This window comes from Streptopelia decaocto (genome assembly GCF_964273445.1).
Source record: "Streptopelia decaocto genome assembly, chromosome: 4".
Taxonomy (NCBI): Eukaryota; Metazoa; Chordata; class Aves; order Columbiformes; family Columbidae; genus Streptopelia; species Streptopelia decaocto.
Window position 1 is genome coordinate 60,330,675 of NC_138658.1, and position 25,398 is coordinate 60,356,072.

General features: G+C 36.6%; 1 protein-coding gene across 8 annotated transcripts in view; it reads left to right on the forward strand.

Annotated features, from left to right (window-relative positions):
• The window catches only part of KCNIP4 (potassium voltage-gated channel interacting protein 4), a gene marked incomplete at its 5' end in the record, with an annotated part of 417,536 nt that overhangs the window by 345,858 nt on the left and 46,280 nt on the right, over window positions 1-25,398 (forward strand). The gene's annotated exons all lie outside the window — the stretch shown is intronic.

Sequence of the window (25,398 nt, forward strand, 5' to 3'; positions counted from 1 at the left end):
TCTGGAAAATGTTTTTTTAAGAACTGAAGCATTTGGAAGAATTTGTGTTAGTCATAGCACCTAGGAAGCTGGGGGATGTTATATCCTGAGACAGCATCTGGAGACCAAAAAGATTTAACACTTAGCATACTTGAACTCTGGAAACTCAAAATTGTCATCTTGGTAAGTAAGCCCAAAACACCACCCTAAGGACTGTTCAACAAAGGGAATTTTACCAAAGCTGTGATGATTGGCAGCTATAAAAATCAACTAAACTTAAATAGGAACATGAAATATTCTTTTAAATCAGCTGATATTTCAGAATGTGTTTACAGCATTAGCAGTTTCTAAAGGAATTTATTGTTCACAACATGATATCCTGGGATGCTAGGAGAAAACAAGTGCCTTCAAGCTACCCTAACAAATTCTCAAGCAGTTACTCTAAGATTTAGTACTAGCCAGAGGCTTTTATTCTCTGACAAGCATAATCTTGATAGAAGGTGCACTTGAAATCAATGGAGGAATTTAGGACACTTTGAGGAAGAATAATTGCTGTTTTCTTTCCAGAGAGATAACTTTAGGAAGGAGTTACAAAATCTTGACTCATGGTACTCATCATTGCATATTTTAATATAGAAACAGTGATTTTCTTCTATAACTTCCAGATTGAATATCCTGGATTCCCTTAGCCATGTTTCATTTTACTTTCTGTAAGAATTAAAAAGAGGTTTTCAGAAACTCTGTTTTGCTGCAGTGCTACAGCAGGTTTTTATGTTGAAGATGTGTTCAACTCAGAGCATACTATAGCTTGCAGACCTAATGCAGCTTGCATTCTGATTTTCTAGGCTATGTGTTGGCTCTTCAGGCTCGGCATATCAAATTTCATGGTTCCTCCAAAATCAGCAAGATGAGATATATGTGTACTTTTCTCTTTCTTACAAGTCAAATGGAGTATAGGAAGGGAAGATGACTTCAAATAACGTCACTTTCATATTATTTCGGGCTGATTTTTAATCATTGTTTCCCCTTGCTTTATTTCTCTAATCTTCCAGATACCTCTGGAAAACACTAAGTTTTCAGTCTAAACTGCTAATTTGGTGTAGTTTGTCAGTGCAGCAAGTGTCTAAAGAAAAGCAGTTGGTGAACACCAGTTACTTTCTTAAAGTAAATTAGTGATGTGTAGTTGGAAATGTGATAGAAAAGCTCATGGGTGGGCATAAAGACAGGGAGATCGCTTACCAGTTACCATTATAAGAAAAAAAGACAGAGAATAGTAGTTTAATTCACTGGCAATTAAACATAGAGTTGGATATTGAGAAACACAAAGTAACTTTGCTCCTTTGTTCCTGACTCCTCTACCTCCTCTTCTCCCAAGCAGCACAGGGAAATGGGGTATAGGGAGCTGCAGTAAAGTCCATGACAGCTCCTTTCTGTTGTTCCTTCCTCTTCACACTTTCCCTTTACTTCACTGTGAGTCCTTCCCATCATCTGCTATTCCAGCTTGGTCTATCCACAGGCTGCAATTTCCTTCAGGAAATATCCTCCTGCTCTGGTCTGGGGTTCTTGGTGCTGCACAGGTGGCCTTGCAGTCCCCCAAAGCTACTGAAAACTTGCCCCTCAAACTGAATACATATATAATTTTTTTATTTCTACATTTTTGTCACTGAATCCCATAGACTCAAAGGTAACAGTCATATAATCTTTTCTGCCATTTAATCAAGCATTTACCTTGAAGCTAGATGTATTCTTGACCCTACTAGTGCAGTTGAGGGATTCCAGGTTCAAGGTATCTGAAAATCTTATGTTTGTTTCCAGTTTATGAGTATTTACAGTCATTTCATACCCGTTTGTGCCAATATTATTCTTTATATTAAATAGCATTATTCCAGTTCTCAGGTTTGTGGTTTTGGTATATTTGCAGGCAAGAGCTATATCCTGTCTTAGCATTGCATTCACTAAGCTAAAGAAGCTACAGGTCATCCTGGGAATTTTTGTCTTCATCTATTCCAACTTCAGTTCATCTTTGTCAAATGTGACCAAGCAGAACTTTCATGGTATCACTGAGGGTGTTTTCATTATGCCAAATTTTCAGTGTTTTCTGGCAGTAATGGAAAAAACTTTATTTTAAGCATTTAGCCATCTTCTGTCATGGCTACATGCTAGTTATTGTGCCAAATCTTTTATGAAAGTGTTGTTATTTTGGTATTAATATTTGTTACAAGTTTATTTTACCTTGTACCAATACCAGTATTTGGTACTGATGTGAATATCTGTGAAGGAGAGAAATCGGACCGTTAAAAGAGGTGAAACAATTACTGTAGCAAAAATTTGTGATGGGGAAATAAGTAGAGAAACAAATGTAACCAAACATCCGTGATAGATAGGGCTATCTGTTATATTGTGATAATTTCTGGGTAAGAAGGAAGTTGCAGAAACCTAAACAGTTGAGTAAGCTAGGTGTTGAATAAGTGCAATATCTGTAAGTGTACTGTAAAGGTGTTTTGTTTTTTTGTTTTGGGGTTTTTTGTTTGTTGTTTTGTTGAGGCGGGGCTGGGGGGGTTCGGTTTTGGTTGGTTGGTTTTGGTTTGGGGCAGGTTTTTGTTTTGTTTTTTACTGGTTAAATGTCTCAGTTACTGATAATAATAACAAATTAAGCAAGGCACCACATACTCCCTCACATATTGAGTTGTTCTTTTCTTTAGTGACCTTTCTGGTCTTCAGTAAAACTGATCTTTCCTGCCTGACAAGAAGTGAACTTTAAGAACAAAGAAAGAGAGGGTTCCTTCACCTGCATGTCTCAGAAACATTGTCATGTTGTTATTGTTATAAACTTGTCTGTAAACTACCAAGATGACAGCCACAGAGTTTCAGTCACATGTACTGTTTCATCATTTTGTATCCCCAGATTTGTTCCACTTTCTTTTTTGTGTCTCCATGGCAACAGCCATTAATGAAGCTGCCACAGGTGTTTTTAAGCCAGAGCTTCTTAGGTCTGTTAGTTGAGCTTTTTCATTGACACTTAAGTTATTCCTATTTTCCAGTCTGCTGGAAAAACAACATGCAATTGATTTGATATTTGAAGCAAATATATGGCACCGAACTATGCCTGAACAGTGTGTCTATAAGCTATTTAAAGCTATGAGAATTCATGGACTGGATATAGTATGAAATTCATTAAATACAAAATTTTTTTCCATTCAGTTAAGTTTTCCCTTCAAATTGAGATTTATGATATTTATTGTTTAATTCTCAAAATTATAAAATGAGGATGACAATTTATGTAACATTTGCCTGAAAATCACTTAAGCCCTGTGCATTTTCAGCTTTGTTTGTTCGTAAGTGTAGTAATTTGGTTTGCATGCAAAAAGCAGGGGCTTAGAGGTGAATGGTTTTAGTGCTTTTCAATTCTGAATGCCTTGTCTTCTTCAGGTGTCCATTTTGTGTAATGCACCAGAAGTGATTTTTGATAGCAAAGTTTTAATGCACATCATACAGCTCCCACAGAGGTTGTTTTGCAATATTTTGTTTTGTTTTGCTTTGTTTCCGCATATTTGCTGCCCAGATGATTTATGATTTCTTAGATCACAAGGGCGACATCGTGGGTGAAATTGCTTTTTTTCTGAAGAACTATTATTCCTTCTAAAGGAACAGAGAGTTGATGTAATTATCTCAGAGCTCTGAAAAGACTGAAGTTGCAGAGACATGTTGATTCAAGAAATTTATCACTTTGGGACTCTGACACTCACTAGGAATAGCTTATTAACAGGAATAGTTACCATCTCACTGTGAAAATGTTCATCTTCCAGTAATTCTCAAATGCTGTAGGGAACAGTCTCTTCTGAAGAATAAGGTGAAGAATCAAAGTCGTCTTAGTGTAGAATAGATACCACTGGAATATGAATAAAAGCATACATTTCACACCTAATATAGCCTGTAACTTTGCCTTTAGTACTAAATGGTCATTTATGCCTTTAAAAGGATCATTAAGGTGCAATTTCACAATATCCTACATCTTATCTAACTGTGAACTAGATATACCAAAGCGAGGATCCCATCAGGATGTTCAACCACGACTACATACCTTGCCACACATTTTTCTGCCTTCCTTATGTTGAAAGTAGGGATTGTGTGAGTTCTGATGACTCCAGTTCACTGATCTAGTTAAACACTAACACAGCAAAATAATCAGTCTCAGTCATGATAGTCAAATGAATATGAAAGTCAGTACAAACGAAGCAGCGTAGAGAGCAGAAGACCTTCTTCAGAGAGTATACAATCAGAAACAATCCGAGTTAGCTTGGGAATGAGAAAATGTATTGAACAAGCACATTTTCTGGTTCTCAGGAAAAGCACAGGCATCCCCAATGGTATTTTTCTAACTCTAAGTGGTGAGAGAAGGGAGCAAACTTGTTTTGCAAATGTTTTAGATTGTGGTTCTCCTATTTTATTATTTTACTATAACAGTTTGCCTCTCAGCTCTGTCAGGAGAATGAAGTACAGACTGTCTTACAAGGTAAAGAACCCCCAGCCTCAGCTCAGGTATAAAGAGAGCAGAAATAAACACATCTTCACAACACAGCAACCACTTTCAGTAATTGTCAAGGGTCCCCAAGATCAGTAGGCCCTTGGAAAGGTCGGCAGCGCAGTGAGGTTCAGCAGCATGGGAAGGGAAGAGATGTGACTGGCTGCGTGTTGTGCCATGCACGATTCTCCTGGGGGTCCCTTCAGCCCACCTCCTGTGCCTTGACGCATCCAACACACCTGTACCACTGGGCTTGCCCTGGCAGCGAGAACAGAGCTTTACAACCCCTCCCCCCAGTGTCTAATACTGTGTTTTGTGGTACAACACAGAGGAATTTTACCCCAGTAAATCAGAATTTCCTTGGATTTCTTACTACTTTTCTTACTCTCACAGACACGTGCCATTGCCCCATCTCAGGCAATTGCCCTTCTCTCCTTAGTGACCCCAAATTTGAGACAAGTTGTATTAGAGCACAACTCCTACTGCCTTTAATGTGATTCTGATTTCTTCACATTTTCTTTACATATGAAGCTGCATTTTATTTCTTAAATCAAACAAAAGTGAGAAAAAACGTGAAATACTAAAAACTGAACTGAACAAATAAGTGAGCATCACTTGGAAAGCTGCACCATAAAAATGCTACCATCAAATTTTAAAGCATTTTTTAGTTTTCACTATGTTTGCTTTTGTTGGTCAATTTATAATTTACCAGATAACCTATTTTCTTCGGGAAATGAAAAGCATACAACAAATATGTTGTTAAAAATGAAAACAGATAATTTTCTTTGTTAGAAAATGCCTTAGATTTTTTGACAGTTTAATATCATCTTCTAGAAAGTAATTTTCCCCATTGTATTTCTACTCATCTGCATTAATTTTAAAAGCTGACTGCAACTCTGTCAATTGTACATTCATGGACACTATGAATCAAAATTTTCAAGGTCTTAAAATCTTTTATATTGTCAGGGGAGTACAAGCTATTTATTTCCATGAGTAAGAAATTTCTCTTTTGAACTCTGTCCCTGCTAATCAACATTGGTCGATGCTATACTTCATTTCAGCAGCCAATGCCTTCCACAGGATACCAATTAAGATTCCTGGAAAGTCATGTTCAGGAAGAAATTATATAGATATTGTTGGGTTTCGGTTCATCAGGCTTTTGTGTGAGGATGAGAATCCATACAGAGACATGAAATTCTCGACTATAGTCCAGAATCCTAGAAAAGAACAATAAAATGGTAAGAATCTCCTCTAAAGTTAGCCTTCTGTTAAACCGTTCCTCTTGTTTTATAATTCACATAACTTTTCACAGTGCCACTGAAGACTAGAACAAATGCTGTTTTCTGTAAATAGCCACCAATGTAAGCCTGTATGTCACACAAGATATACAAGTCTGGCTTTTCCCAGGGTTAAAAAAAGAAGGTTTGAATAGAGCTGTATTGATTGAAAGCACATCTAATGGCGATCCCCCATTGTATTACATTTGTGCTATATAGTAAGATAGACTGAGAAGAAAACCATTTTCTCTTTCCATGTCAGCTTGAGATGGAAGAATACAATCAATATTTGCTTTTCACTTTGATGGGATGATTTTATGAGATTGTGTTTCAAGCAAAAAGAAAATTCGGGTATAGGAAAGAGTGTGACTTATCTGGCCATTTTAATTTCATTTATCTATAATAAGTATAATAATAAATTAAATACATTAAATATAATAAATGGATTTAGAAATAATCTTGGCCGTAAAAGTGCATAAGGGAACAGATATGAAAATACCATTTGTCTGTGACGGGATAAGCTTTGCTAAGATTTTTTTTCCCTGACATCCTTCCCATGCTCAAATTCTTAAATTTGACACCATAGTAAAATTTCCTTTTTGTGACCTCTCTACCACTCCACTTCATGTCCCCATCTGAAGCAACTAGTGCTTCAGGCATTTGAGAAGGAATCAGCTCCACTTACAATGTTGACATGAATATTAATAAAGCTGAACTATAGAAGGAGACTTCAAAAGCTCTAAGGACGCAGCAATCAGGTCTGGAGTTTTGCTGAAATCATTGCAGATACTATATGAAGTCCCATCTTTAACCTGTTGGTAGGGCCCTGACTTAAATGCACAGAAGGCTGAATGCAATGAGAAGTATTGCATTCTGCCATCACAAAGTCTGGTTTTCTCCTTGTCCTGTGCTTAAGGATCTTGATAAACTTATTCCTTTTGAACATCTCAAACATATTTTTGTATATCGGTTACTAATGATAATGATTGTTTTCCAAGTACAAAGAATATTAAGCATATTATGCCAATGATTTAATGGGAGGTAAAGTACTTATATTCCAGAGAATTCAGAAATACCAGTACAAATACCCTGACAGGAGCTTTATTATTAGCCAGTTCCAAGTAGCTCTTTTTCTCAAATGTCACACCTCTAAGTTCATCAGTTTGAGAAGTTTAAGTCTCTTCTATGTATAGAAAAATTAATCCAGGGTTCTGAAGCTAACAACACGGTAGCTGTCCAACTTTCAAAGACTCTTACTGAAATCTTCAATCAATAATTCTTTACTAATACAATTTGCATTTTATACCTAACCAGTCTTAAGAAGCGTTTCATAACTTTTACTGTAGTAATGTTTTCAAAGAGCTGCAAAAACCCTCTGAAACAGAACAAAACCAGAATTGCGTATTTTCTTCTGTTCTCTGAAAGCAGCATATTGTTATGCCAGCTTGTAAACAAGCAATAGTGGTACCAAAAATTTGTTTGATTACCTTCTTGATGCAATTAACTTGCTGTGTAACTTGGCTTATCTTTCAGAACTTAGCATAATTGACTTGGTTTGCATGCTTTTTTACATAAACTTTTCATATGTCTTAGGTTTTCTTGTGTGCTTTTAATCATTTAGGGCTCAGATTTCAGTACCTGGCTTTGAATTGCAAGAGATGTATAAAAAGACATGAAAAAATAATATCTCTGCCTACTCTACACACAAAATTGCTGGTGTGTGCTTCCACTGTATGGCACCAAACAAATCAGATAACTGGGTAATTTTAGAATTTGATCGACAGCTGTTTTCATTCAGCTTACAGTGCTATTAAATTGCTAATAATATAGTATGGTGACAGCAGTAGGTTATGCCCCGGGAGCACTACAAATTAGATAAAGAAGATCTTTCATTAAAGTCAGAGAACTCAAAAGAGCAAGCTTGCTGTGTGTTGCTGGTGCTGCCCTAAAATATATTGTTTGACTAGTATCTGTATTGATTTGAGTCCAAGCATCTATACTTGGAAAAGATCACTATCATCTTATCAGTCCAAGCTGTTACAAGTAATATTAGTGAGGAGCCAGCACAAAAGGGTTGTGATGGATGATAACACAAGCCTCGTTCACAGGAAATTAGATTTTCTAAGTGCTGAAGAGAAAACATTACAGAACTCAAACACCAGTAAGTAACTGCTTTCTCCATTCTTTACACTGGAGGACTAATATTCCTACAAGCCAGAAGGAATGTTGTTTTAATAGTTGAAACTATGAACTTCATCTTGCATACAGATTTTTTGTTTCATTAGACTTAAAGGCACTTCTGATTCCTAAGTGGTTGTTCTTCACAGAGGCACAGAAATACGTGTTGAAGAAAACAGTATACAGACTTTTAAAATGTATCTACCAAAATGCCTCTCTTTTGTCTTTATGAGAAAGAAAACTAGAAAGACTTTGATTTTGAAGGCAGCTGTTAGTGGCAGGATCTTTAAGCAAGCATTGATCAGATTAGGTTCAGGTAATAAAGTGTCTGATGTAGGTGAAGGTTGATGTGATTAATTAGTTCTATTTGTTTCTAAAATTAGAAATCTTGGCGTCTTCTTTACATCTATGTTATATACCATTATATTCCTTTCTGCACTTGATAAGACATTCTTGATACATGTTTGCTAATGACTAACTAGAATACTAAATAGTCAGAACCACCCATTATCCAGGTATCTGGAGGGGAAGAATTTGGAAGGAGCCCATCATCAGTGACTTGTGTACGTGTTTTGCTGGGAGCTCACTCGCAGCACTATACCAGCCTCTTCAGAACCAGGGTTACTGGTGTGATTTGTTTGTTTTTATCAAAGGCTATACTAATGTATCATATACTCAAGTAGATGCACAGTCTCTACCTCAAAGATTTAACAATCCAAAGTCACATTTGACCCAACTGAAGATCCTTGATAGGTTGTAGTTAGAGAAGGAGATGTATAATTTATGAGGGGTCATTTTTCTTCTTAGGGCATTGTCATTTTTCAAAGAATCATAAAAACAAACCTGGTAAGGTTGTCAGGTGGTCATTTAGTCTGTTTCCTAACTCTAAGCCTTGAGCCATTTCTGACAAATGTTTTGAAAAAAATAAAGCAATGATGCACGCATAACATGCCTCTGAAATCTGACTAATTATGTTAGGATGATTTTTAAAAAAAAATCACTCTAAATCTTTTCTAAAACTTAATCTTTATTACTTACTGTTACCCAACAGACATTAGCAGATTCTTTTCCTTTTTGTGACAACCTTGCGCAGAGTGAGCAGTATTGTTTCCCTTCAGTCATATTCTCCTTAAGCCAAAAAACTCTGCTTTTTTAAACTGTTTCTGCTAGAGTCCTTTTTATTCCAGATACATCTGTGCTATAATACAGATCTAGTTGTGTATTATAATTGAGTTTTAGCAACCAAATCCAAATCAACATAGACTTAGTGACTTTGTTGTAACTACAATGGTTTATATCTGCCCAGTGTCTGCTTCTCATGTTTTTTATGTGTCTTCTAATTGTTATGGATAATTCCGCTCATTTGTGTTACACAGACAATGATATGCAATACTGATACCCAAGCAATGTTAATCTATTAAGTCAGCGAAGAGACCTCAGTCTCTATGAACATCTATGTGTAATAGGATGTGATAGTCAATCAGACTAAAGGTCACTTCCATGTGTTCTTCCATATAGTTTCTGTCTACATAATTCAATGTTAGGAGCGACTTCAAATCCACCTGTTCTTAGAGAGTATATTGCTTGCTGGAAAATGATACAATTTCATCTGCCATCAGTATTATAAATTTATGATTACCAATGAATCATTGTTCCTCAATATTATACATTTTAATCAAATATTCCCTGGGGCACATTTTCATTTCAGATCATTAATGTGATGCTTATTGAAGAACAGTAAGAAATGTAATGGAAAACACCCAATAGCCATCTGAAAGGCAAAAAGTTTTATAGAGGGTTCAAAGTCAATTAGAGTCCCATTTAGACATTTTAATGAAATAATTTAGGCTAATTGGATAATCTGTCTGTGAAAAGAAGCTATGATTTAGGTAGTCATGGAAGATCTTCCAAAGGCACATGTACCTCTCAAATTTAAGCAGTCCAGTTAAATTTTTTTTTCTGTGTTTTTGCACAGTGATACCGTACAAAACAGCTGCAGGCAGCTCTGAAAATTGGATTTCAGCTTTCATAAGGAAGAGGTTAGATTGGAAATTACATCGCAACACAGTGTATATTCCAAGTAGCCAGTAATAAAGGAGGAGGAGAAGGAGGACAGCCTTCCAAATATCTCAACAAACCTGCCCCTGGATTTGGGATCTGGAAAGAAAGAACAGCTCTAGCAGCTGTTCTACTCTGCTGCTTGTATTTCTTTCATTAGAACTGACAGAATTTCTTATCTGATTGTTTTTTAGCAATTAAAATACAGTAAAGAAGATTTGAATAAGACCAGAATCTCTAGCAGTGAATTTCATTGTCTTTCTGTAGAAATATGGACATATTAAGAATAAAACTCAGTTGACTGGGAACAGCTTAGAGAATAAAACTATCTGGCCCAAGTTTCCAGAACTTCAAGGCTTTGATTTTTTAATACCTATAATACTCACTACCTCATTAAACTAACAGTCCTTAAAGGATTTTTTTGCTTGGATTTTTTAATATGAATTTATGATGATAAATAAATCATGTTTTTGTTATTGCAATTGAACACATTGTAAACTTCTGACAATGCAGCTCTTTCTACTAGTAACTGTAGCAGGGAGTCACAGTAGATAATATTTCTGTCCTGTGTAAGACTGAATTTATAAAATTTAAGGATTTGTTTTCTTCTTGAAGTAGAAAAGATTATCACATTCTCTGCATCCTTGACATAATTTTCCATAGGTTTCTCATGAAAGATCCAGCTAATAATTCAGCATAGCTTTTAACCTGTTAAACCATGTATTTTTTTTTCCTTCAAACCACTTCCATGAAGGCACAAGACTGCTGCTCGTTTATTTTCTGTCTCTCTTAGGCCCGGTTCTGTCCAAATCTGAACTTTTCAAACAGATTTATCCTGGAGTATCCTAGGACAGTCCAGCTGTTTTGATTGAGTAGAATCACAAGAACCTGGAGAAGAACACTGGGTTGTGTTTGTGAAGAATGTGAATATGCTATGACGGACCCTAATGCTAAAGATAAACTCTGAACTCTTTGGTTTATCTTTTTTCATATTGGAAGTAACTTCTGAATTCTTTTATTTGGTTTCCTACTGCTGCTGCTGATGGCTTTATGCTTCTGGAATTACTGCTTTTCTGTGAGACATCGCAGGGATAGCAGCTGAGTGTGCTACTTACAGAAGATTATCTTAAGCTCAGGCTTGTACTGTAACAAGTCTCAAATGTGTCACCCAGGAGGTGTAATCCTGATCTCTAGGCTAAAGTTAGCCAGAATTTTCTCTCACACATTGTTGTTTTGCAATAATTACTGACATTGCTTTGAAATGCAATATTGATAGTTTGAAACATCTCTTAAAGAAGCCCTTTCAGAATGGAGAGGAGCCCTTTTAAATACACATTTTCCAGTGAAAGCAGTTTTAACTAAGCAGTTGTTAGAATTTGACTTATTCATTTGGAATGACCACTGTAATATAATAAATATACTGTAATATAGTATATATACTGCAATGAGTTCATAAGGCAGAAAGAGAAAGTTTATGCAAATCTGGACAAGCTCACAGTCTGGACAGTATTAATTAGTAATTTGAGGGGAGAAATAAGCATGTTTCTTTTGCTATTGTTGTGAATTCACTTAGTGGGTATTATATGCTAAAGACAGTTTAGGAGGTTTTGCTAAAAGCAGTGCAACGTCTTGTTTAGTAGCATCATTGTCTGAGGGGATGAGATGAAAATGTCAAATGCCAAATGACATATGTAAATCCCACAGATTTGCATAAGGAATATTTAACGACAATAATAAATAAAATTTGGACAAAATCTGTGATGATTAATTCCCCAGGTGAATATTCTTAATAACATTTTGAAGAATATAATAAAAATCAGATGTAGAAAAATAACATTTCAACTTAGAAATTCCACAGGAATAAAGGTCTTACTGGAAAATATACTTTTTCTTTTCTTTGATATGTCTTCCCTGCAATCATGAATAAAAGATAAAATTATTTTCAAATAATGCTTGGCTTAGAACTGAAGAGCAATTAGAGATAGATTTTTCTGTATATAAATGTAAACACTTCTTTATTTTGGTGCATGTATTTGCTATCAAATGAGATGTATTTATTTTAATTTTATCAGGTAGTTATCCTGCCTGACAAAAGAAACTGTAACAACCCTGACATCAGTAGGACCTTAAAGGCTTAATCACTTCCGGCTACAGCTTTGCCAGCAGGAGAAATTATTATCTTCTGCATTCTCACAGCCATTTGTCACTCTGGAGAGATTATTGTCCTCCTAAATCTATTACTTCAGTCTCAAAAATAAACCACATTAGTGTTTAACAGTTTCAATAGTATTTTGCTAACATGTCTATGGAGATATATATATGTTGAGTAATAAGATTTTCTATCTGAATTAACTGCCATGACAGTTGTGTCACTGGTTACTCAAGGAAAGAAGGAAAAATGGTAGATGTTAATTTGAGGTATATTGTACCTTGAAAAATAACGAGGTTTGATCTCAAGAACTCATTAAGCTATACCATAATAAAGTGCTGTAGTAAATTGGTTATTGATTCTGAAACATTGACTGATGGGTAATCAGGCTGCTTTCTCAATGCTCTTTATCCTGTTCCCTCCTTCCTTTTTTTTTTTTTTTTGAGTTATTTAGCAACTATGTGAAGTTGTCCAATACTAGTCCTATAGTTGGCAAAAGCATTACAATTTTTAGCTGAAAGGATTAAAGAGTGTAAAAAGCTTCTTAAAATCAGCAACTAGGAGTGACACTTAAACAAAAAAAAACCCCAAACAACACTTGTGTTTAATCACTCAAGTAAAAGTAATACCAGATGCCTACAGATGTTTTATAAAAAAGCTTAACTGGCCAGTAGTGTTCTAGCTATCATTTATTATTTATTCCAAACCGTTGCCAAAAAGATCACCAAAAGGTGTTTTATTAGGTATCTTTTTTTTTTCTCAGTCAGTCCAAGCTCGTTTAAGAGGACAAGGTGTCTCTAAGGAAATTCTTGCAGACAGCCCACTTCCTGAACCTCAGTAATTTCCTGAAGTTTCAGAGCTCTGATTTCCTTTACAGGCAATTGCAGACAGAACGATACAAGCTGCCTGTGTCATTGTCTAGTGGAGTTCAGCCACTCAAATGGGTTTGACTGTCCAGAGTGACAATTCCCTCAAATGCATTTTCCCCAATCCTAAGTGATCTGGAAAAAAAAATGAAAAAAAGACAGTGCTACTCTACTTTTTGAAGCTGGCTAATAAGCCTCCCTTTGACACAGGGCAGTGAAACAGGCATTTTCTGGGAGGTTTCTGTTCTACTCACAGGATCAGGTTTTCATGCAAACATTCCTGATGTAACACCTTGTGTTTGGAGTACCAGCATCAATTTTAAAATTACATACATATATATATATATATATATATATATATATATATATATATACAAAGTTATTCCTATTTTGTTGAAAATAATAATTTAACTATTTCAATATCTTTACTCCATGGTTTGTATTACTATGTTTATTGTTTTTTGTTATTTCTGAGGACACCAGAACCAGTAGAGAGATTTTACTTCTTGATAAGATAACATGCATGTAAGTCACAAAAGTGGTCATTAGAATTTTGTATTAGAAATAATATATGAAACAATTATTGTTCCTTTTTAAAAAAATCTAATTTCTGTCTCTGTCCCCAGTGTCCTAGTACTGTAGGTCACCAGCAATACTTTGTTCACTATCTCCTAGTAGACTTTTGAAAATTATTGAATGATGCATTCTTTAGAAAGTACCAGCCTTTTAATGCTAGTTTTAATTTTTTTTTTTTTTTCCATTTCAAAAGAAATACTTAGGAGGGTTCTTTTCTTTAAAAGTTAATCAAGCCAGCCAGATAGAAAAGCTGTTCTGTCGCAACCTGTTACAAAAAGATATGGAAACTTTTGCAAAAATGCTGTAGTTGGGAAGTTACTGTCTCAATCAGGAGTGTTGTTCCATATTAGGGCAAGGAATTCTGATTAATTTTGGATTTTTCTTTTCAGTTTGTACTGTCCGTGAATAGAATTAGATTCATTAGATGTGCGTGGGCTTTTTAGAAGGAATTAAAATTGGAACTTGCCCTTGCCACAGCTTCTTTCAGTATATACTATGTCACCAAACAAACAAACAAAAACTATCAGTCATCCGTAAAAGAAAATTTACAAGAAGATTCGCTTGCTTTTAGGCCTGCTAAAACACAGGACCTAGTAGGGCAATTTATTGTAGTATGGCAAAAGTGTGGTTAGTCACGATCCCTGGGGAATCTCTCTGAACTGAACAGATTTGCCCTGGCAAGAACTCCCAAATCAATAACCTTTGCTCTGGTGGGTCTTTTTGCAAATACATTTTTTATTAGTGGTAGGACCTTTGGGGCAGAGGATTTCTCTACTGGAAACTTGCTTCTTCTTGTGTCCTGTGTGCTAGCATTATAGTACTCAGTGATCTTCTTACCTGCTCTGTGTCTCCCTCATTTATTCACTTATAAATTGACATTCCTCTGGGTGCTCCTTGTAACAGAAGCTAGTATGAGTTATCACAGATGGTTACTTCAGTCTGGTTTAGCTGAAAATTTTGAACACTAGATGCAAAAACATTTAGTAATAGGGAATGAAAAATACATAGGAATGTTATGTATAGCAAATAAGTTAAAACTGATTTATACCAGGATCTCTCAAATTCAAAAGTCAGATGTATTTCTTTTGATTGACACCAAGTAGACACCAAGCAGAAAAAAAATGAGAGACAGTATCCTCTCCAACAAATTATGACTTGTTTGGAAAAAACTGAGTCAAAGCACAAGGATTAGGACTGTAAGAGCTGAGGTCCCAGCACATTCTTCCTTCACAGTTGAAAGCTCTGTCAGGTTCAGTGTAAAAGTTTGCTCCACATAGCTCATGCAGAGCACTGCAAATGCTCTTTGACTGAAATTAAAATCAGGTACTTCCTCCTATTCAGTAGCTGCCACTAGTCTTTATTTTTCAAGTAATTATTTTTATTTTTAAAAAATATTTTCTTATTTATGAACATTCTGTATGAGATTATTGCCTCAGGATCAGAATCAGCTTGGATTCATTGCAGTAGGTATTATGCCTTAGTCTGCCAACACATAGTGGGACCTAAGTGACCGGTGCATAGATGAGCCACTGATAAAAGCAGAAATTAAAGGCAAATAAAATACAAAGCAAAGCATGCTTTAAATACCTTTATTTGTGCCATTCACAGCTTTCCACATTTCTGTGTAAAAATTCAATCTAGTTGTAGCTTGATGCACACATAAAAGTGTTTAAAGGGATGGCTAAAAAACAACATGGTCAGTTCTCATTTCCTTTTGCATGCTGTGATGGGTAGAAAGAATGAAAGCTGGAGCTGGAAATCTAGAGAACTGGGTGATGAAAAGCTGAGATCACCACTAGAACAAAGGAAGACATCAACATTATATTAAGGTAACTAGTCTAAATTAATAATACATAGTTAAATTGTGGAGAGCTTCCTGAAAGCAAAAAGGGAATATTACTGCTTGAGGAGGGACATGGAGAGAGGGAAGTTTGAGAGATGTTTGTCCAGGCTACAGAGCAGCAAGCAATATGTTGATGTCAAGGCAAGAAAATTACCTTAGTAGATTTTGAACAGACTGCAGGAAATAATCACTAAAACTAGAAATGTAATAAACACACAAGTGAGAACTGTGATATGAAGGTTATAAGGAGAAATGCAAGCTGCAGGCAAAAGAGAAGAAATTGAGCTCTAGCAACTGAAAAGCCCTGCAACCACAGAAAACTACATGTTTTAATAATTACAAAATCAGAAGGGTGTATCAAACACCCCCACCTATTGCAGCAGTTTATTTCTTTTAACTTGCAGCCTGAATTGCCACCGAGAAGACTTTTAATCAGCGTCAGCATGCTGCAGTCAGTGTTTGTGTGTGTGCCTGTGCATGCAAGTGTTCATTCAGAGAGAAAAGCATCTTTAAAAGGCTATAAAAAAATAAGTTTAAATTCTTATTCGGTAATTGACCTTTCTTTTATGTTTCAGTGCTACTCCTTAGGTCCTTTGCAATGGTTAGCAAAGCATCAGAATTGAAAGCCAGTGATCAGTGGAAACTTTTTTCCTATTGCAAAGGTTTCAAAGTTCCTTTACAAGCGAGATTTCATATCTCCTTGTTCAAGCAACTAATTTTGTTAGGATTTTTGGCTGATGAAAACAAAATAACTTTGCTCCAATTGTCCTCATAATGCTTAGTGAGTTAATAAGCCTTTAAAATGTTGTAATTTATAGGAAAAAAACAACAGAAATAGATTTTTGGACTTTTTTTGCCTACCTATTGCATGTGTCGTATAAGCCTCATTGTTATGACAGTGTATAATCATCTGAGATTTTTAGGCAGTTGTTAGTGAATAATTTCATGGATCTGCTATACATTATATCCTTCACCTGAAATAGAATAAACACTACTCAAAACACTCATGAACAAAGCTGACAATAAACGCCATTTCTAATCTCGGAAAGTATCTTGGAATATATCAACTTATTTCTCTGGCAAGGATTAGCAGGAAAACATTTTTTTGTCTTGTTTCAATACTTAATAACACACTGCACCTTGCCACCATCTCTGTGATGTAGAAAATGAGATCATGGTTCAGCACTATATGCGCCTTTGCAGCAACATAGGCCTAAGAAGCTCCCACTTTCCCAGGTTAACCATTCATTCTCATCCTGTCCAAATACATCACTGTCCCAGGCATGTAGACAAAATTATTTGCAGTGATGTGCTATCAGCTGCATCAGGAAGTAGAACCAGATTTGCAAAGGAAAGAGCTGTCCTTGAGCAGTGTGATGCTCTCATGGGAACTGGTGTCAGGGAAGAGAGGCCTAGTCAGGGATGCTCAGCTCAGGGAGTTGGGGTCTGCCATTGAATCACAGACTTAGTTTTATTAAAAGGAAGAAATTTTGCATCTTTGCACTTTGTAAGTTATTTAAACCTTGTTTCAGGATGTTGCAAGTGCATCCTAATATTTTACATATTTGAAAATATGTGACTCCTGAATTTTAATAAGCCTTTAAACTGTACATGAAATTATCAGTTAAGTTCTTATATTCACCACTGCTAAGAAGAATTGGTTGCTTCAAAGTGACTTCCTTAATTATGACTTTTAGAGCACTAGTGAAATATTGACGGTATTTGAACAGTGCCATTCAGATCATTAATTCTTGAACCTGTCTGAGATAATTCTAGTCTCAGAAAGCAACTGTAGTCAAGATGGACTGGAAGATCAAGTAGACGCTCTGCATTTTGGCACAAGGCCAGGTTTGTGTAACAAATTACACATCGGTCCTTATGAAGGATGGGATTTACAAGAATGTATTTGTTACTTCTACCAGCCTAATCACAAATCCATTACACTATTTTTAATTAACTTCTTGCGTGCTAAGACTGACATATATTGTGTGCTTAGAAGAGGGTTTCAAGCTGAAACTGTACACAGAGTTGTAAAAGCTACAAGAGTAATTGAGTCATTCTTAAGGAAACCAGAACACTTGAACTAAAACACTGATCTTACTACTCTGTTAGTAGGAGTACTGCACTGCATCTGACTGCATTAATTAATTTATAACCACTCAACTCTGTACTAAGGAAATGTAAATGTAAGCATCGTGTTAGACTTGGTTTTAAAGCTAGTTGATCAGCAGGAAGGACTGATACTCTTTTCTATTTCCTCTTTATAATATCTTTAATGAAGCATTTAATGAATGACACTGTTTTTGGTTTCTTTATGTATCTTTGCAAAAGGGAAAAGTGTATTCTTCATTACCTCCTTTGTGCCCCTTTTCCGTCTTGTTCAAAAATGTGATCATAAATGGAAAGTTGAGCAGTTTACCTCAAGACTGGCAGCTTAGCAGCTGAAAACTATTAGTCTTTTAGACAGGTTTGGTGCCTTCTGTACAAAGGTGGTATAATGTCACTGTCACCCCAAATCAAAATGAGCTTTACACAATCCATCAAAATTTGCGGAAAAATGTTAGCAATTCAAGTATGGGATATAAAACCTAAACTCCAGATAAATCCTACTGCACTCTGTGGAAAATTTTATGTTGACTTTGACAGTGGACTTGGAAGTGACCTACTGCTGAATGATCTAGGTCAGAGCTGATTCACTTGGGACTAGTTCAGCAGAATTGAAAAGTATGCACTGGTTTCATTTCATCATTTTGTGAAAGTTCTCTGAGCTCTCAGTGAGATGTGTCTCCTAAGAGCTAAATTCATATAAAGCATTTGAAAAACACATTACAGTGACAGCCTAGAGCACTGCAGGTTAATTATTTCCACTCAGAGTAATTAGATAATAGTGTGAACACTATGGAAGTATACTCCACAAATTATTCATTAGAAGTATCTCTTTCTGGTCTTCTCTCCTAATGAGTAGCAAAAGACTTTTCCCGATAAAGTACACACATGCTTGTTAAGGGATGTTATAATACAACCCACACAAATGATTTGGGGAAGACACAGACACTTGCCCGCCAGAAGCCAGCACCAGGCACACGGGCTGTGACCTGTGACCCAGCTCCAGCTGACAGCACTAAGCCCCTCACTCACACTGAAGCCTCAGTAGCTGATTTTCAGGACACACACCATTCCCAGCTCAGTGTCTGGGGCTGAGACCCTCACCCGCTCCAGGGGTGGTACAGAGACCTCACTGGTTCCAGCAGCCAATGCCACAGGTCAAGGGTGGCCACAGCCCCCATCTGACTGCAGCTGCTGACCCTTTGGCAAATATAAACATACCTGAGTCCAGCATCATACACGTTCACATACACTTCACACACAGTTTAGATAAGAAGTGAAATATGGAGGCATATGATATTTGAAAGGTCTCTCAACATTTTAAATATCTCCCTATTTACTTTTCTTCATTCTATTTCTTAACTTCTCTTCAACATTTTTTATTTTTTCTCTTTCCCTTCTCTGCAGAACCCTTCTTTTTCATTCTAGCTTATCTTGCATCACCCATTTGATTTCTTTCCATCATGTCACTCACTTTTGATAGGCTTGTCTTTTTGTCTTCTGTTGCTTCCTCTAGTCTTTCTACAACAGTGTTTTCCTCTCTGCTTTCACATTCCACAGCACAGGCACTGCATATCACTGTTTTTTCCGTCCCCTCATTAGAACTGATCCTTCATTTTGACTGAAACATCAATTATTTTTCCTCCATTGCAAAACTCAGTGAATCTCCACTGAACTGGATAAACTCAGTTTGTTATTGTTATTTAATTAGAATTAGTAATTCAGCCTCTGTAATGGGTTTTCTATACAGGTTCATGCTGCCATGCCTGTCATGCTGAGTCTACAAGCCCCATAAGCAAGGGAGTTCTGGGAGGGTCTCTCTCCCCCCATCACTGGTGCCAGCCCTTCAGGGTCTTCACTGACCAGGGACACTACCATTGAGATGTCCAAACAAGTCTGTCCGCTGTTAGGGCCCATTTCATTGCTACTGAAATATCCATCTTGCTTAGGCTGTGCTAAACTACATTTATTCTTCAGTCTTTGTATCCATAAGCCATCTGCAAGATCTCAGGTTCCTCAGCATCACTTGCATTCATCTTCCAGTCTGTTTCAGTTGCATCAAATTGCTTGTGACTAGACACAGCCAGGGCGACTTTTCCTGAGTGTCTTTCCAGAACATGAAATAAAGCATTCTTGAGCCACACAAAGATTTTCTTTGGCCCGGAGTTTATATTTGCTGCTTGTTTCTTTGAGAGAAGCTGTCATTCCATTAAAGTTACACAAACATGTTTGAATCAAAGCTCAATCAAAAGTTAAAGCAATAGTTCTTTCATGTCTTTTGATTCCTGCATGCATACTGGGTTTTAAGTCTGTTAGAAAATGTTACATACAAAAGCTGTTACCTGTTAAGTTCTGTAGTTCAACATTCTTCGTTCAATTCTAAAATCCCTTTGAGCAATACTGAATTAGGAATTTCATTGAGAATAACATACAACTATTTTATTGCTCAGGACAGTAAAAGAGCCTGACTTAAAGCTATTGTACTGGACAGATTTCTTAACTTTTTCTTTTTTTCTTTTTTTTGTTTTTAATTTCTCTACACCGTCTGCTGTGCTCTTCTTCAAGTATTATTTTCCTTTCAACAGGTCTGCCCTCTAACTTAAAAACCTCTTCCTCCTACTCTGTCTCTTTCCTAGATCTTCACAAGATTACTAATTTTCTGTTGACATAATTTATTCTGTGGTTATTTGTATATGTTAGAGTTAGATAAAAACTTCTTTACTTTTCTCATAAACAACAGAAGGGGAAAAATGAAGGAAGCTGCACAGTTCAGAGTAGCAATCAAACAAATCTGGTTCATTGTGAATTCTCTCATATGCTCACATGGCCCACTTCCAGTGACATTTTCCTAAAGAAAGCAAGTAATCTGGTCTAAATATGTTTTCTGTCATAGGGAACCAGCTTAATTTTACATATGCTCTGAAGGAGTGCATATGAAAGTGTATTAAGTGGTATTAAATGAACAAAGTGGTATTGAAAAACTCGTACATTTTCAAGCTTTGTGCAGAAAGAACTCTGCAATTTTCAGTGTTTATGCTCCTGGAGGTGTTTATAACAGTTTTAGATAATGTTTGCATGAAACATTTGCACAGAAACTCTTCATAACATGAGCAGTTTTTCTGTTTGAAAGTCTGTATGTGTGTCATGGGAAGACATAGTCTGAATAATAAAGGTGTATTTGGAAAATTTCATGAAGATGGTAAGGACAAAAGCGTGGCCATTTCTCTGGATTGTATTTTTATACTTTGACACTACTCTATTTCTTCTCTGCTGTGATATTAGCTTTTTCCTTTCTTCTTTCATCCTTTTCCATTTGCCAGTCCCACAAGTGCCCAGCTGCAGTTATTGTTTTTTGCAAAATCGTTTATTCTTTGCACTTCATTTTCAATCCATGTTCAAGTGCTATTGGCCTCCAGACTTCCCAGCTGACTCTGACCTCTAGTTTATTGGCAGAGAAGTGTGGCTACCAGCACCTAATCTGCGTCTACCATTGGGAGGCTGATTCAAAACAGTATGTACAAGGGAATTGAAAGTGAAAGAAAGCAATCTTACTCTTGACTGACTGTTTCAAGGTAGTTCCTAAAACGCTGCCACCTACTTTTCAGCTCAGTACTTTTGTGTCTTGTCCTTGTTGCAGATCTGATGAGGTTTATAGGACTTTAGTTGTGCATGAAGCTAGTAGGTATATTTTGCAATGAATAACAGAAAGGGATAGTAGAGTAAAAATCATGAAAAATACACATGTACAGACAAATGAGATTGGCAAGAATGTTTTCCTGGCTCAGTAAAAAATGCTGATGATCTGTCAAGTAAACTACTGACAACTCACACAGTTCCTCAGCAGGTGTTTCCAAATAACTGAGGCTAAGACTTATAAATATTTATGATGTTGTACATCATTTTATTTAATTCCCAGAGTCACTACACAGAAGGAGCACATACTCTGATTTGGCTCTCTTCCACAAGTCCTGTACTGTGAATATGAAATCTCCACTTCACTTTGTCTCCCTTGTCTTTCCATCTGTGCTGAACCATTAACAGTTTAGTGGGGCTGCCAGCCGTTAAGGCCTTGGGAGAAATTCCATCATACAGCTGAAATTGAGCATAAATTGTTATGTCAGGAAAATACTTTTTGCCTTTTTTTTTTTTTAATTTCAGAATCTTTGTTACTTCCTACCAAAATTTTGGATTTAGAAAAATGACCTGTGCAGCTTGGCTTTCAGGTCTTATACTAACACTCTTCCAAAAAAATCGTTTTCAGAACTAACACAACATAGGCATTTTCCCCATTTTCATGGGAAGACTTAAAGTCCTGTACGTGAACAAAATCTGAATTCCAGCAGAACTGGGAGTTTAGCTGTACTGCCAAGGCATTGGATGGGGCCAGTGGATTGTAAATACTGCTGAGTAAAAAGTGGAGTGAAACTTAAACAGTGGGAGCTCATCTGCTGTCATTGCCAAATAAATGGAGACGTTGAGAAAAAAAGCAAAAAAAAACAAACCAAACAAACAACGCAAACAAACACACACACACAAAAAGAAACACGGAGGGAAAAAAGAGTAGCTTTAAAGGTGGCATTTTTCTTTCAGTGACAGTGAAGGAAGAATTTGTTGTGAGAATTGCTTCTGGCTTTTGAATTTATATTAAATAGGATAATTGCCTGCCCCAAAATCTAGTTTAAGTACTCAGATGACTGTGCGGTCATTGTTGACATTTATCACCCAAATCCCATCACTAAAAGGCAGCAGTGAGGTGGAAGGCAAGGCAGAAGAGTGCTTCTTTGAACACCAGGCATTTGATGCAGGCAGGAAAGGTTGGCAAGCCTTTGGGGGCCAGGGCAGCCACAGTACAGTCCATCTTGTGCACTTTGGTGGGGATGCAAGACAGACTATCTGATTTATCTGCTACACCAGCAAAAAGTAGCCTACCGGCCCTTGCTTTCATGCTGACTACAAAGAACCTGCAAATAGAACAATCACACTTAGGAAGATATTTTGCCTCTGAAAAATCCTGTAAAGATTCCTTGGCTTTGATAGTCTTTCATGGGGTAGTCTCACCTGTCTCTGTAACAACAGGGCAATAGGTAATATTTACTGTCTTTCTAAAGCAGGGATCGTATGTCTGAAATGAATATGTAAAGAGTTAAGTCTAGATGTAGATGTATATGATTAAGACTAGATGGTCATTTATAAATCACTTGTAACTTACAATTTGTAAATAATATTTTTATAACCTAATGCATCCTTTTTCATTATCTTGAAGTCTTTTATGATCATATTAATTTGTTATTTAATAAGGAAAAATTTTACTTCTTCATTGTGTATTTTTTTGTAACCAGCAGTGTCAGATCTACATCAGGCCCTCAACATTGTGGTATTGGAGAGACTAGGTTGCGTGCATAACAGCTATCCAGATACTTTTGGACAAATACGATTTTTAAAAGTAGCAACTCAGAAAACAATTGTACTGACCATGTGTATGCATGATGCTCTCCATATTAAACTTTTATTAATAAAATTGTAGAGTTGCAGTTCTCTTGTTTAAATATCTGTAAATCAGAGGTTTAAGACAGTGGTCCATTTTTCAGTTACAACTACAGATATAGATCACACTAAATAGCAGTCACTCCTAAAGGATGTCTAGTATGCCAAATATTTATGTAGAACATATATCGGTACAGCGGTAGCTAGATATGAGAATATGTAAGACATGCTCCAGTTCCAGAGCATCTTGTACAGTGTGAGCACCTCTTGGGACAATTGCTCACAACCCCAGGTGTCATACAGAGATGAGTTCTAGGACACTCCCGCAGTGAATTTTGGGGAAAAGTGTGTCTCTCAGTTTAATTTTCATTGCAGAGGAACAAATTATCAAACCCAAGAGCAAGCAGCAACAGGTAACTAACCTGAATTTGAAAAACCTTCATACTACGGCCCAGGGGAGTTTGTAACTGACTTGATTAGGGATAACAGCTATTATATGCCTAGTCATCCAATTATTTAACCAAAAAAACCCATAAATTAAGAAGCGTTTGGAAAATTCAACTTCTTCTGTATATCTCTTGGCAGGGTAAGTATTAGTGTTATTTTATTCTAGAAGTTTAAGGAAGCAGCATCAGTCCATCATTACCAGTGTGTCCGTGCTTAATGGCTCTTCATCTTTTTCTGAACAACCATTTTGAAAACTGATAATACAACAAGAATCTCTTCCCATAAAATAAATAAATAAATTTTATTCAAGCTTAGATTAATTAGCTTCTTAATGGCCACAGCTTTTTCTCACCATTTCGAACTGTGCAAATAGCTACAGAATTAACAGAAATTATTACAATATTTTATCTTAATTAACATTTTTAGTGTTTCAATATGTATTAAACACTGACTCATCACAGGCCCGGTGTGCAACATTTTCTATGTATTAACTACTCCTTTACTCATTAAAAATCACATTGAAAACTGTAGTATTGATCAGGAAGTCATGACAGTGGACTGTAACAGCGGCAGAGTAAACTGACTGCAGCCACTGCGAGTGAAAAGCTTCCATGTTATTTCCTCCTACTGTGAGAAAATGAACTAATTCCTTCACTTCTGCCCTGATCTTAGTGTCATCATTTTAAATTAGCTGCCGTGTGAGTACAAAACTTATATTGTTCTCCTAAGTTACTCCTCTGATACTACTTTCTTGCATGTATTTCATTTTAGTTTTGATCTTGATCATACCACTGCAAAGCCTATATGCTTTGCATAGAATTCCATGAGCTTTTGTATGAGCATAAATGTAATAAAATTGTTTGCTTTCTCCATACTTTAAGCTTCAAACTCTTTAGGTTTTTAAAAGCACTGTATACATCTACAGTAATTACCTAGGTTGCGGACCTATATAATTATGTAGGCACTACATGGACAGTAAACTTTTGCAAATCCTGGCAGCCCTTGTGAGAGCAGCTGACGTGAAGTGGGTGTTACCACGGCGAGGGCAGGTGATTTAAAAGCCCTTGTAACTCAACACTAGGAAGGCCAATGGCATCTTGGGGTGTATTACAAGGGACGTGGTTAGTAGGTCAAGAGAGGTTCTCCTTTCCCTCTATTCTGCCCTGGTGAGACCACATCTGGAATATTGTGTCCAGTTCTAGGCCTGTCAGTTCCAGAAGGACAGGGAACTGCTGGAGAGAGTCCAGCGCAGGGCAACAAAGATGATGAAGGGAGTGGAGCGTCTCTCTTATAAGGAAAGGCTGAGGGAGCCGGGTCTCTTTAGCATGGAGGAGACTGAGGGGTGACCTCATTAATGTTTATAAGTATGTAAAGGGTGAGTGTCACGAGAATGGATCCAGGCTCTTCTCGGTGACAACCAATGGTGGGACAAGGGGTAACGGGTTCAAACTGGAACACAAGAGATTACACTTAAATTTGAGAAGAAACTTCTCAGTAAGGGTAACAGAGCACTGGAACAGGCTGCCCAGGGGGGTTGTGGAGTCTCCTACTCTGGAGACATTCAAATCCCACCTGGACACCTTCCTGTGTAACATTATCTAGGTGTTCCTGCTCTGGCAGGGGATTTGGACTAGATGATCTTTTGAGGTCCCGTCCAATCCCTGACATTCTGTGATTCTGTGAAATCTTAAATTAACAAGCTAGAAGTAGATATTTCTAGATCATGTCTATGAAGAAGAATTCCTAATTTTAAAAATATATATTTTTTATTTAGATATCTACAGTGCAGGTACAGTGTCATACTGCAGACTCTGTTAGCTGATACCACAAGGTATCTGTTTAAAGGCTCAGTTTTTGTACTCAAACTAAAAATATGGAGTTTGAGATACCCATCAGATCACAGATTGTCTTTT